At 47.5% G+C, this 13,409-nt stretch overlaps 1 protein-coding gene across 1 annotated transcript in view; it reads left to right on the top strand.

The window, feature by feature from the left end:
* Positions 1-13,409, top strand: part of DCTN2 (dynactin subunit 2) — a 297,447-nt gene that overhangs the window by 167,527 nt on the left and 116,511 nt on the right. The gene's annotated exons all lie outside the window — the stretch shown is intronic.

Raw genomic sequence — 13,409 nt, 5'->3', positions numbered from 1 at the left:
TGTGTCCTGCAGCTCCCTCGTGCTCCGATGCCAAATCTCCTCCGCCTGATAATGCTAATGCACACATGCACAAGAAGATGAAGAGAAAGGGTGGGGGGAGAAAAAAGAAGACCAGGTTGAGTGCATGCAATGTCAACACCGTTGGCGGAGAGGACAGACACAGGAGCCTAATGCACTAAGCCGCGCATTCGGGGTACACTACTCAGTACTACTGACTAGGACAACAGGCCAAGAGACGTCAAACGCGCACATGGGAGATGCTGGACCTTCAATGGCTGTACTTGTCACCCTACCGAGGTGGGGGCCGGGGGCACAGGGCCATGCCTAAGGGAGAGGACTACACTACAGAAAGCGCCCTGGCCTAATGTCACCCACAGCCCTCCTCCCCCACCCAGACGCCTCCACTGCGCAGAAAGATATGAGAATGTGCTGATACTCACCCCCTTGTGTCTGCTGTGATGTCTTAAAGCGCCCATCCAATTCTGGGTAGGCCACCGCCAGGATCCGGGACATCAGGGGGGTCATGGTGCGACTGGCACCCCTCCTAGGTTGGGAGGCCATCCCCAGCAGTGTTTCTGCGGTCTTCCTTGTTCCGCGGCAGATGTCCTCCCACCTCTTGCGGCAGTGGGTACCCAGTCTGTTGTGGACCCCCAAGTTCCGGACTTCCTTGGCGATGGCACGCCAAATCTCGATCTTCTGATGGGCGCTGACCTATTTGACATGTACAGGGTGGAAAGGAGGAAATCATCAATGACCTGCATGTTAGATGTGATTGGCCCCCCCCCACCAACTTTGCCATATGGCACATGCTCTCATCTGTCGGGCGTTGCACTCCTCATTCGCCCCCCACCCCACCAACTTACATCCACCCCAATCCACACAGGCATAGCCCATTCCATGTGCACCCGGTGTACTCACTTGTTGGTCTGGAGGACCGTAGAGTAGCGCATACTGGGGGAGGACCCCATCCACGAGCTTCTCCAACTCTTCAGACGTGAAGGCAGGGGCCCTTTCCCCAGTCGCAGCAGCCATTGTATCTTCCAGACCGAGGTCACAGCAGCACTTGCAGTATAGGTCCTCTCCTGTGGATGATCAGGTCTCGAGTGATTAAGCAGATAGAAAATGGCGGTCACGCCCGCGGCGGTGCGTACCGCGGCGGTGCGTACCGCGACCGCCGGCGCACTTCGTCATTGGCTCCTGAAACCCATAGGCTTCAATGTTAACCAATGCGGCTTTGCGCCGCGGTCTTCGACCGCCTACCGCCACGGTGTGCCCCGCCAGCGCATTGACCTCACATCCCATTGTCCCACTTCACAGGTCAGGCAGCCGCCATTTCAAGGGCCTACATGGCTTAATTTTGACTGCGACACACAGGCCTAGGCCTTGCATTGCCACACATACACGCCTTTCAACCCATTGCCATTCTTTAACTGTGCAAGCTGTCTGTACGTACCTGTGGTTTGGCTGACTCTGTGCTCCATGTTTTCCTTCCTAGGCACCGTCCGCTGGGACTTGGGATGAGAAGGAGGAATCCTCGCGTGTACCGACCGCTGGTGGACCTGTCGACAATGGAAGAACGCCATATAATACTTCGATACAGACTTGACCGTGCCACTATCCATGACCTGTGTGCCCAGCTGGAGCCAGCCCTGATGTCCCCCATCCGCCAACCCACAGGGATTCCCCCTCTGGTGCAGGTTTTGTCAGTCCTCCATTTTTTGGCAAGTGGGTCATTCCAGACCACAGTGGCCATGTCATCTGGAATGTCTCAGCCTATGTTTTCAAAGATTTTGAGTAGAGTGTTGTCTGCCCTGATGAAACTCATGCGGAGCTACATCATTTTCCCAGAGGAGGGTGACTTGCCTACAGTGAAGGGTGATTTCTATGCCCTTGGACATATCCCCAACATCATTGGTGCCATTGATGGGACCCATGTGGCTTTGGTACCCCCAAAAGACGATGAGCAGGTGTACAGAAACAGAAAAAGTTATCACTCGATGAATGTCCAGGTGGTCTGTTTGGCTGACCAGTACATCTCCCATGTAAATGCCAAGTTCCCAGGGTCAGTGCATGACGCGTATGTGATGCGAAATAGCAGCATCCCCTATGTGATGGAGCAGCTACATAGACAACGTGTGTGGCTAATAGGTGACTCTGGTTACCCCAACCTGCCTTGGCTACTTACCCCAGTAAGGAATCCCCGGACCAGGGCAGAGGAACGGTACAATGAGGCCCATGGGTGAACTAGGAGGATCATCGAAAGGACCTTTGGCCTCCTGAAGGCCAGGTTTAGGTGCCTGCATATGACTGGGGGATCCCTGATGTACTCACCAAAGAAGGTGTGCCACATCATCGTGGCCTGCTGTATGCTTCACAATCTGGCATTGCGACGTCAGGTTCCTTTCCTGCAGGAGGATGGTGCAGATGGTGGTGTTGAAGTAGCTGTGGAGCCTGCGGAGAGTGAAGAGGAGGAAGACTCAGAGGACGACACAGACAACAGGGACAGAGTAATAGAACAGTATTTCCAGTAGCACACAGGTAATAATCACCCATGCCATTTTACATTTCCTGAAAGCCTCCTGCATCTCAACTTTGTCGGTTTCCCCCCAGACCTATGAACATGATGTTTGATTTTCCCTTCTCTTTTCTGTGCTGTATGAGCCACTGCGTGACCTCGGCTTGGTTGGCCCATGGACTAATGCTAAGTTACCTTGGTATGTGTAATTCACAATGTTCACAATACGTAATTGATATGTAATGTGTCATACATTTGTAAATAAGACAGGCTGAGTCCTGATTGATTTCAGTGCAATGTGTGATTTATTATTAGTGCATAGATATTGGTACATGATAGTGAAACAGTGATGGGTGGGGGTGGAGTAATGTCCATGGCGAAGTCCAGTTCTCAGTCTCACAGGTGCATTGTCCATATGCCTGTGGCAGGATGGAGCAGGGGCAGTTCAAGGTTTGACAGGGTGGCAATGTGGGACAGTGGGAGGACTTCAGGGGGTATGTGATGCTGGCGGGGGACTTGACATCCTACTCTGTCGGTTTTTTTGATCTCAGGCTCCTTTTGCGGGGCGGTTGTTGTTCAGCAGGAGGTGGGGTTCTGGTGGGCTGTCGTTGTGGTGGGGCCTCCTGTCCACTAGCGCCGGCGGAGGTGGTAGGCTGTTCCTGTTCCTGGCTAGTGACAGGGGCCCTGTGTGATGCCACATGGTCCCGAAACGTGTCCTCTATGCGGTTCAGGGCCTGGACTATGCTCCCCATAGCGGTTGAGATGTTGCTGAGTTGGTCGCTGAACCCCATGTAGCGTTGCTCCTGCTGTGCCTGGATCTCCTGGAACCTGGCCAGTACCGTCGCCATCGTCTCTTGTGAGTGGTGGTAGGCAGCCATGATGGTGGTGAGGGCCTCTTGGAGAGTGGGTTCCCTGGGCCTCTCCTCCCCCCCCCTGTCGCACAGCAGCCCTCCGAGTTGCCCTGTTTCCCTGGGCCTCTGTCCCCTGGACGGTGTGCCCACTCCCACTGCCCCCAGGTCCCTGTTGTTGTTGGGTTGGTGGGTTACCCTGGGGGCCCTGTAGTGGTAGACACACCGCTGCTTGACCTGTCCTAGAGACAGAGGCATGGGCCCGCTGGGTGGGAGCTGTGCTGTTGTTCCCAGAGGGGGTTGGGTCTGCAGTGGCCTGTGTCTGGGTGAGGGGAACCGACTGCCCAGAGGTCCCCGATGGTCTGGGCTGGTCGTCAGGTTCCAGGTCGACAGAGCTGCTGTCATCACTAGTGGCCTGTTCCGGGGGTGGGATGGACATTTCTGGTCCCTCCTGACCGGTGTGTTGTCGTTCGGGTCCTGCATGGGGTAAGAGGGTATGGTTATTGTTTCTGTGTGTGCATTAGCTTGCGTTTTATGGGTGCCCTTGTCCCCCAGTGCTGGCATTCCCTTGGGGGAGGTGTTGTGAGGGTGTTTTGTGGGGGGGGTGATGGGTATGTGCAGTGGTCATGCTTAGGTGATGGTTGTCCATAGTTTGGGGGTGGCATGCAGGGGTTGGTGTTGGGTGGGTTGTGCTGGGGAGACATTCTCAGGGAGGATGTGTGCTGGGGGGTTGGGGGTGAGGGTGGGGGTTAGCATTCTTGGGGGGGGGGGGGGGGGATGAAGTGGTTGGCCTTGTACTTACCAGAGTCCATTCCTCCGTGTACTCCAGCGAGGCCATCAGGATGCAGGATGTTGAGTACCTCTTGCTCCCATGTTGTGAATTCGGGTGGAGTGGGTGGGGGTCCCCCGCCAGTCTTCTGCACTGCGATGTTGTGTCGCGAGACCATCGAGTGCACCTTCCCCCGTAGGTCGTTCCATCGTTTGCGGATGTCCTCTCGATTTCTGGGATGCTGTCCCACCGCGTTGACCCTGTCCACGATCCGCTGCCAGAGCTCCGCCTTCCTTGCTATGGTGGTGTGCTGGACCTGTGAGCCGAAGAGCTGGGGTTCCACTCTTATGATCTCCTCCACCATGACCCGGAGTTCTTGGTCCGAAAAGCGTGGGTGCCTTTGTGGTGCCATGGGGTGGTGTGTATGAGGTGTGGGGTGGTGTATGTGATGATGTGTGTGTTGGTGTGTGGTGCTTTGTGCTTCTATGTGGTGTGTGTGATGTTGCGGTGTGCCTCTGTGTGTCTGGCTATCTATTCTCTGATGTGTCTCTCTCTCCTTCGTCTCTGGTTTTTGTTGGTAGGGGTTTGTGGGTGATGTGGGTGTGTGTTTTATATGGTATTGGATGTGTGGGAGTGGTGTGTGTATGTGTTTCAGGTGTGTGCCTTTCAAATTGTCCAATGTGGTAGGGGTTTGTAAAGGTGTGTGTATTTTGACCGCGGCGGTGTGTACCGCCAATGGAATACCGCGGTTGAATGACCGCCGCGTCGATTTGCCGGTCATGATGGGATGGGCGTATTTCTGTTGGCGTGGCGGTGGAGGTTTGGTCTTCTCCAGTTTACCGCTGGCCGCTGATGTGGCGGACTGCAGTGGAGGGCGGATTTTCGGAGGGTTTGCAGTTGTGGGTCAGAATGTCTGTGGCGGCTGACCGCGGCCGCGGCGGTATTGTGGCGGCCTTCTGACCGGCGGTAAGCGGCTTTTACCGCCGAGGTCAGAATGACCCCCAAAGTCTCTTCTGAGAATGGGGAGAGCTTTGGATCGATTGATTGATTCACCACTGCTGAGAACGTGCAGTGTCCACACTTCTGTGCTTTTGATTTCGTAAGAGTCTCCTAAGAGATGTGTTCCGCCTTGAGTGGGGCTCTGGAATCCTAGACTTGAGCGTCTGTCCACTGATAAGGCTGACACTCCGGAAGGACGTACTATCACTGCAACAGAGCAAGGTTCTGCACCTGGGCCTTCACAATCTCCACCTTTGATCTTCCTCTGGAGGTAGTGGATGTCATCTTGGCAGCCAGGTGTATCTCGACTAAAACTGTATATTTGTCATTGTGGCAAATTTTGCTTGTTGCGGTTCTCAGCAGATTGACCCCTTCAGCCCAAGTATTTTGATGTGTTATTGTTTGTTTTGTTCTTAGCACAAAAATGACTTGCCTGGGCTCAGTAAAAGGGTACCTTCAGCTCTTTCGGCCTTTCTGCAGTTGGCTGATCAGCCCTCTTTCTTCAAATCCTTTATTATGCGATTTTTGAAAGGGATACAAAACTTGTTTCCTCCCTGTTCCTTTGACATGCCTTATTGGAACTTTAACTTGGTCCTCGAATTTTTAATGTGCACCCCATTTAAACTGCTCCACAGTGGTTCATTGCAGATTCTCACCCTCCAGAGATAGTTCCTCAGCACCATAATATTGACACGGAGTGAGAGTGAGCTTCAAGTTCTGTGTCAACGTACCGTACACCACTTCTTCCCAAACAAACTGCTTCTGTGGACTTGAGCATCTTTTATGCTAAAAGTTGTGATGCCTTTCTACTTCGATCAAGCCATCAGTCTGTCAGCATTATGTGCTCCGCCTCCGCTCTTTAAGGAGGATGAGAGACTCAATTGCTTGGACCCCAAGCGAGCGCTGAGCTTCTACATAGATTGTAACAAAGTCCACCGGGTAGACGATCAGCTCTTTGTGAGGTTTTCTGTATTAAAAACAGGCAAAGCTGTACAGAATAGACCCATATCACGTTGCATTGTTCGTGCTGGCTAAAAAGCAGTCTCTGGAAGCTTTACATGCATATTCTACCAGTGCCAAAGCTGCTACCACTGGGTTAGCACGTGGAGTTAGGTCCTAATTATTTGTTAGGCGGCTACATGGGTGTCACTCCAAATGTTCATGAAGTGCTATTGCCTGGACAGTCAGGTTTGCCAAGAAGGGAACTTTGCCTGCTCGGTCCTGCAGGACTTTCTGTTTGAGTCCATCCACAGACCCATCATTTAATAGGTGCTGCTTTAGTAGCAGTTCAAAAGGTTAGGAATCTGTTGCCGAAAGTCTTTCAGAAAAACAAATTAGTTACCTTTGATAACGCTTTTTCTGGTAGAGACCTTGTCTAGCTGCAGATTCTGAACCAACCCTCCCATCTGCCCTGTTCTGTGGATTGGACCCTTTCCATTAATAAAATCCCAAGCCTAGGAATCTTCACACTGGTCTACCAATTACTTTCGAGTCGCTGCATCTGTTGGCGTGGACAGTTTCAAAGGCAACTGGTGTCATTGTGCAGGAGTGGCGCCAATGAAGGCTCCACAAATCATTTCCAGAGTGGAATGGTGTTGGTGCGGAATCACAGGGTGCCTTCTTCCGGTATGCAGAGGTGATGCTGAAAAGTTTTGTGATCCACTTGGGGGAATATTAAAAAAGTTAAGAATCTGCTGCTAGAAGTCTCTTACCAGCATTCTCACTACCAAAGGTAAGGAACTTGTTCATGCTGTTAGCTATGCCATTGAATATAATGCTCTATGTGCATATTCTCATTTCTCTCAAGTCACATATAAGTCTAGACAAAATTCATTTTGAGCAGGGGTTTATGCCTGAATTTTCCCTCAGGCCCCCAAAGCTCGTTAGCAATATTCTGGTTGTGGCCCAAGCCTTCGCCAGACTGGAATCCTGCACATGCAAGAGTTAGAGACTAAGCTCTTGGTAGGGTACTATTGTGATGGCACAAGAGCCTTCTGTGAACCTACTGGCCTCAGCTGTATATGTAAGCCCAAAACTTTTCTTTGAAGTTGTTACACATGATCTACCCTCTTCCTCATGATTACTGTGCCAAGTACCTGAATCCAGATCCTATGTTCTATATTTTACACACAATACAGTGAGTAAATGAGACCTGAATAAGGAACATGACTAGCTGAGCATCCTACTCAGTCATTGAGGCAAAAAAGTGAAACGAAAGCGAAAATTTAAGTACATTACAGGAGGTGTCTAAAGCTGTGTGGCAATGACATAACGCTGTGGAAAATAGGTCCTAAGCCGAGGCAGAACTCATTCTGTTTACACTGGTTCGTGGGGGATTAAAGATTGGTGCTGCACATGGCAAGGCTCTAGAATCATATTGTTTATAAGAGAAACACCACCTCCTGATTCATTAGGAGTGTCTTCTGCCATAAAACACTTCATTGTTGGTGGTTAACGTCCTCCACACCACCAGAATAAGAAAGTAGAAAAATGGATTTGGTTGTAAAGAAAGTATGTATGACACTGTTCACAGCCCTTATGGTTTCAAGTTCCACCACAGTTCTAGGCCATTATTGCAGAACACTTTGGAACTCTGGGGTCTGTTTTCTTGATTATATTCTTGAGGGGAATCATGAGGATTTCAAACACTCAATCAAGATGGTATGATCAGATTGGATCTGAATTGAGAATTCTGCTGATTTGGCAGCAAGTGACATTTGTCAGGCTGTCTTTGATACACAACTCCTAACTGAGACTTATGTCTTGTACTCCTCAGGAAAAAAATCATTGGCATGCCTTTTCTGGATCTGTTCTTTGTGATTCTCATGCCCGTGATCTCCAGTTCATGAATACAGATTAGGAAACCTTAACCTGTTGTTTTAGAAAAATAATTGAGCTTTCAAAGGTTCAGTTTAAGGGCTATGGCAAAGACAAACAACGTTCTCATATTTCTTTTTGAAAAAAACAGCAACCGTTACAACAACAGTAGCAGTAGTCACAAAAACTGTTTTTTCCAAGACAATAATCTCAGCAGAGCAGGGGATCCTGACAACCTCTCTATGCTACAGGTAAGACTCTTCAAGCAAAACAATGACTCTCTCACTTTCCCAGCATCCCTCCCTTGGGGCTGAAGATAAAAAAAAGACATCTGGTTACATAGCTCAACTCTGTTCTTCTCCATTCCTTTCCTCTGAAGATGTCCAGACCTACACACTTGAAGCTTCTGTGACATGAGTTAAAGGGGTGAATGTACAACCAATTTTTCCGATCGCAAACAGCCAGATTCACATTATCATACCGCTTGCAACCGGAAAAAAACTTTTTCTAATTGACAAAATGCAATTTGGTAGCTTGTTACCAAATCACATTTTTCATTTACAATTCGTATTTGGATGGGGCGTGTTTAGGGTTTACCTTCTAAATATCGAATCAGAATGGTATGTAATACTGTTTTTCAATGAAATTTCATCTCAAAACAGTGATATTTTACCACCAGTTTAAAACTAATTTTGAGCCACTTCATTCATGCCCTCTTCAGTATCTTTCTTGGAAAATGGCAATCTTAATCACTATCACATCACTCAGGTGTGTTAACAAGCTCTAGGCACTAACCTTGGAAGAACCTTTTTTCCAGATCCATAGGGAAAAGGTGGTCTTTTGCACAAACCCGAAGTTTCTTACTAAAGTGGTTTCCCAATTCAATATCAACTAGTCCATTGAACTACCAGTCTCTTTTTCTGCAGCCTGATTCAGTTGCGGAACGAGCTCTACAAACTTTAGATGTTAAACGAGCGCTTATGTTTTACATTGACAGAACCATAGATCTTAGGAAAACGAAATAGCTGTTTGTAGCTTTTCACTGCTTCATAAAGGCAGTCCAATATCAAAAAACACAGCTAGATGGATAGTAAAGTGTATACAAACTTGCAATGCTAAAGCAAAAATACAGTTGCCTGTTCCTTCTAGAGCACATTCTACTAGGATAAAAAGCTCCACTATGGCTTTCCTTGGGAACATACCAATAGCTGACATTTGTAAGGCAGCTACATGGTCTACACCAGCTACATTTACAAAGCATTACTCTGTGGACGTACTAGCACGTCCGCAAGCCAATGTAGGTCAAGCTGTGCTATGAACACTTTTCCAGTCAACTGCAACTCCTATAGGCTTGCCACCCTTGGTTTTGGAGGGACTGCTTTACAGTCTGTGCAGAACATGTGTATCTACAGCCACACATGCCATTGAACGGAAAATGTTTCTTACCCAGTAAGCATCTGTTCGTGGCATGTAGTGCTGTAGATTCACATGCACCCTCCCTCCTCCCCGGACGCCTGTGGCCGTTTCAGTTACTTTGTACTTGCATATAGTTGTGCATATGTGGTTACATTTGCATGGACTACTTTTTCTCTATACTTCTTCTACACTCCTCTTCTAACCCACCTGCGGGAAAACAATCTAACAAAGGAGTCGATGGACATGAATAGAAGGAGAAGTCACTTGATCCAGTGATTCGAAAATGCTTCTTTGAAGAAAAACGACTTGTAGCACTCCAGACCAAACACTAAATGGAAGGAGTAAGCAGAACATGTGAATGAACAGCTCTACATGCCACAAATGGATGCTTACTGGGTAAATAACATTTTCCTTTTTAAGATTAGACAGTTGTCTCACTGATCACTGCCTACCCATAAAAAATGAAACTGCAGAGTTTTATTTTGAAACTCATCCCATTTTCCTATAAGGAAAATGGACTGCATTAAAAAAAAATGTTTTATTAAAAAGCAGTTAAAGACTGGCCTGCTGAGGTCACAGAAATGGTGGTCTGTTGACCTCACCTGGCCGCCCTCCTTTTGATGGCTACGATTCCTAATGGGTCACATATTGTAACTTACCTTATTAATGTGCATGAAGTAGGTCTAACTGCGACCCACTAGGAATTGCTAATGTAACTCAGAAGAGTTTCATACATTAGGAATGACAATTTTTAGTTGTAATTTGGAGAGAAACGCAATTAGGAAATCAGTACTCCTAATATCAGTACATCTGGTCCAAAGATTCTTCTTATAAAGAGATGTAGCGAGAGTCCCCAAATTGCATAAGAGCAATCAAATGTACTCCCATTTTTTTTGTGGTTCAAAACAAAAGGTAGACTGTATAGCTTCATCCCATCATGGATCCCAAATATGCCAACAGATGGTTCAAAACTGAAGGAAATTTTAATGGAGGCTCTCCATCAAATTGATGCCCATCTTGTCAGTGGAGATGGAATAGCACCGATACATTTACAGCACACCTGCTTCCACGTTTTAATCTGCAGGACATATTGCAGGATTTTTCATGTCGCAGTGGGGCACTCTCAAGATTAATAGAATGTTCACCTTTTCCATCTTAAGACTGCCCAAAGATCTTTTAAATGCATGGCAGTGGAACAGCAGCACTGCAAAAGAGGGGTGTATTTGTTTACCCATACTTGGACAACATGCTGGTAAAAGCCAGTTTAGCACCAAAACTTCAACAAAACCTGAAGAATACCCTAGCCCCCTGTTTGCAACCTGAGTCTTCATTTCTGTACCCGAGAGCCACAACAGACCCACTACAAGCAAAAGTGTCTTCTTTGGAGGGAAGGCTGTCATCTTTATGTATGATAATTGTTTCTTTAAAAGCAGTAGGAACTCTATCAGTCTGGGAAGCTTCATTCTTCCTGGGCTGCCTAGCTTCATGCTTTTTCTTGGTGTCCGTTGCCAGACTTCCATTTAAAAATGTCACTAATGTCTGGAAGAGCAGAAGACTGGGGCCTGGGGAAACCTTGAACATCTCTGCCATTCAGTCTCTTCTTGAGTGGTGGTGCAACAGAGGGAACATCCTGAAGTGAGTCCTATTCCAGGACCTGCCATTTCCGAATAAGTATTCATGGTTGTGCCACTAGAAGGCTGGGTTGCCAATATGAGAGATTTTCCAGCTCATGGCAGATGGTCTTCTCTGGAGAAACAGTACTGCAAAAACATACTCTAGCTTAGAGCAGGTCATCTAGTTCTGAAGCTTTTCCTCCTGTGCTCATTCAGATGGATATCACAACCACCATGCTCTCTACCAACAAGCAAAGGGACGCAAGATCAAGGATTCTGTCAAAAGAAGCTCAGCTGATTTTTCACTGGGGTGTGGCAAGTACAACAAAACACCTATTAGTTTTGCAGAATACAACGGCAGACAAGTTCAGCAGACCTCTCCTACAGTAACACAAATGGGCACTAGACAATGCTGTACTTCAGAACCACTTTCACAACTGGGGTGCTCCAAAAGTGGATCCATTGGCAGTGCCCCTTTGATTGACTGATCGAGGTCCTTCACCTACACTTTTCCAACGCTAGCCTTGCTACCTGTGATAATCATCAAAATGATGCAGTGTAAAATGAAGATGATCCTCATAGTGCCAGACTGGTGGGGATAGTGGGGTTATCCAGACATGGTTCACCTGTTGCCTCAAAATCACTCCTCGCATGATGGTACTGAAGAGACTATCCACTTGCTGTTCATATGCCTTTAAGTTAAACAAATTTCAGTGTGTAGTGTATTCATAGGCAGGTGTACTTGAGCAGTCGTCATGAAGAGACCTTATTACCTTGTTGTCTGTTTTTTGGCAAAATCTGGTCTAAATTTCCCTTCGCTGCCATCACTGCTTTTTGGAAGAGACCTATTTAGACCTTTTTTCCACCACCCAAGTGATACAGGATTTTCTAGTGTACTTGAGGAAAAGGTTCCTCATTAAGAAGGTATCCTCCTCCTTGAGAGTGTCAAAGTGTCCTTTCCACGTTGATGGGAAATGCCTTTTCAAACATATGCATAAATCAGACCTTAACATAGCTCATCAGAAGTGTCTTTTCTTGTTGCCATAACATCCGTCAGAAGGGTAAGTGACCTTCAGCCTTTTATTTTAGAAGAACCATACTTGGTTCCACCAAAATAGATTCCTTAAGAACTCACCCTTCTTTTCTGCTCAAAGTAATTGCAGAGTTTCATATCAATCGTATTATTTCTATTCCTACATTCTTTCCTGATAATTCATCTTCCTCAGAAAGAGCTCTTCACATGCTGGATGTTAAGAGCTTTGACAAGGCCAGTTATTCATAAATAATGGTCTGGTCCACATTGGTTTGGCGTGATCAAAGTAAACCATGTTTAGATGGATTGTTTCTTGCATAGATACTTGCTACCGAAAGGCGAATAGGTGCCTTCTGAAAAAGCCTGTGGATCATTCTAATATTGTCAAAGCAGGTACTACTGCTCTCTTTCAGAATGTACTTATTGCAGATATTTGTAAAGAAGCAGCCTGGCGGTTGTTGGATATATTTTTGAAGCACTACTGCATATCTTTTGACTCTAGAAAATATATGCTTTGTTAGGTAGTGCCTCGTTGCACAATTCCTTTGCTTAGTAATGATTATGTCCTCTCTGCTATCGTCCTCAAAACTGTATTCCAGGCATGAGTTTTATATATTTTGCTACTCTAGTCTGTCGTTTAGGGATATCTGATAGAGGCTTCTAGTTACAGATTCCTTACCTTAGAATTTCCCCCAGGCGTCAGTCTGGATTCAGAGATTTTTCTTGTGCAGTACCCCTGCGTCAGGTGGCATCCGTCAACTCTGCGTGCGTCGGAGGCGTTGTGGTCGCCGGATGTGACATCGCAGGTCATATATAGGCACCACCTCGGTGCGCTGACGTCAGTTCTTGTCTTTCCGCACCAGCCGACGTGCAGATCCGAAGAAGAGCTACCCCTACAGTCACTTTTTGACTGGACTTTTGACTTTTGTTGAAGCTTTTTGACTTCTTGGTGCATCAAGTATGTCGTCACGGAAGACCGGCTTGAAATCCTGCGACTCCTGTCACCGGATAATGTCTGTGACAGGACCGCACCTTGTGTGTCTATGGTTTTTGGAGCGCGACAATGACCCGAAGTCGTGCTCGCGCGCCCAGGCCATGAACCCAAAGGCTTTGAGAAAGCGGTCCCTAAAGTCACTTGTGGCCTGGTGCCCAGCTCTGCATTGTTCGCAGAGCCCCCACCACTTGACATCTTCCCATTCAAAATCTTCAGGATTCTTGGATAAGCATAAGAAGAAGTTGAAGAAGCACAAGTGTTCTTCGATTTCAGCCTGTCAGTCGACTGATGTGACGTGGTATACGAAGCGTCAACGCTATAGGCCTCCGTCCTCAGAACCTACTTCTGGATCGACTCCGCGCTGGCCGGAGTTACTGGGAGTCGAAACCCCTGCACAATTGAAAG

This window comes from Pleurodeles waltl, chromosome 4_2, assembly GCF_031143425.1.
Source record: "Pleurodeles waltl isolate 20211129_DDA chromosome 4_2, aPleWal1.hap1.20221129, whole genome shotgun sequence".
NCBI classification, from domain to species: domain Eukaryota; kingdom Metazoa; phylum Chordata; class Amphibia; order Caudata; family Salamandridae; genus Pleurodeles; species Pleurodeles waltl.
This window is presented reverse-complemented; position numbering and strand designations above follow the sequence as displayed.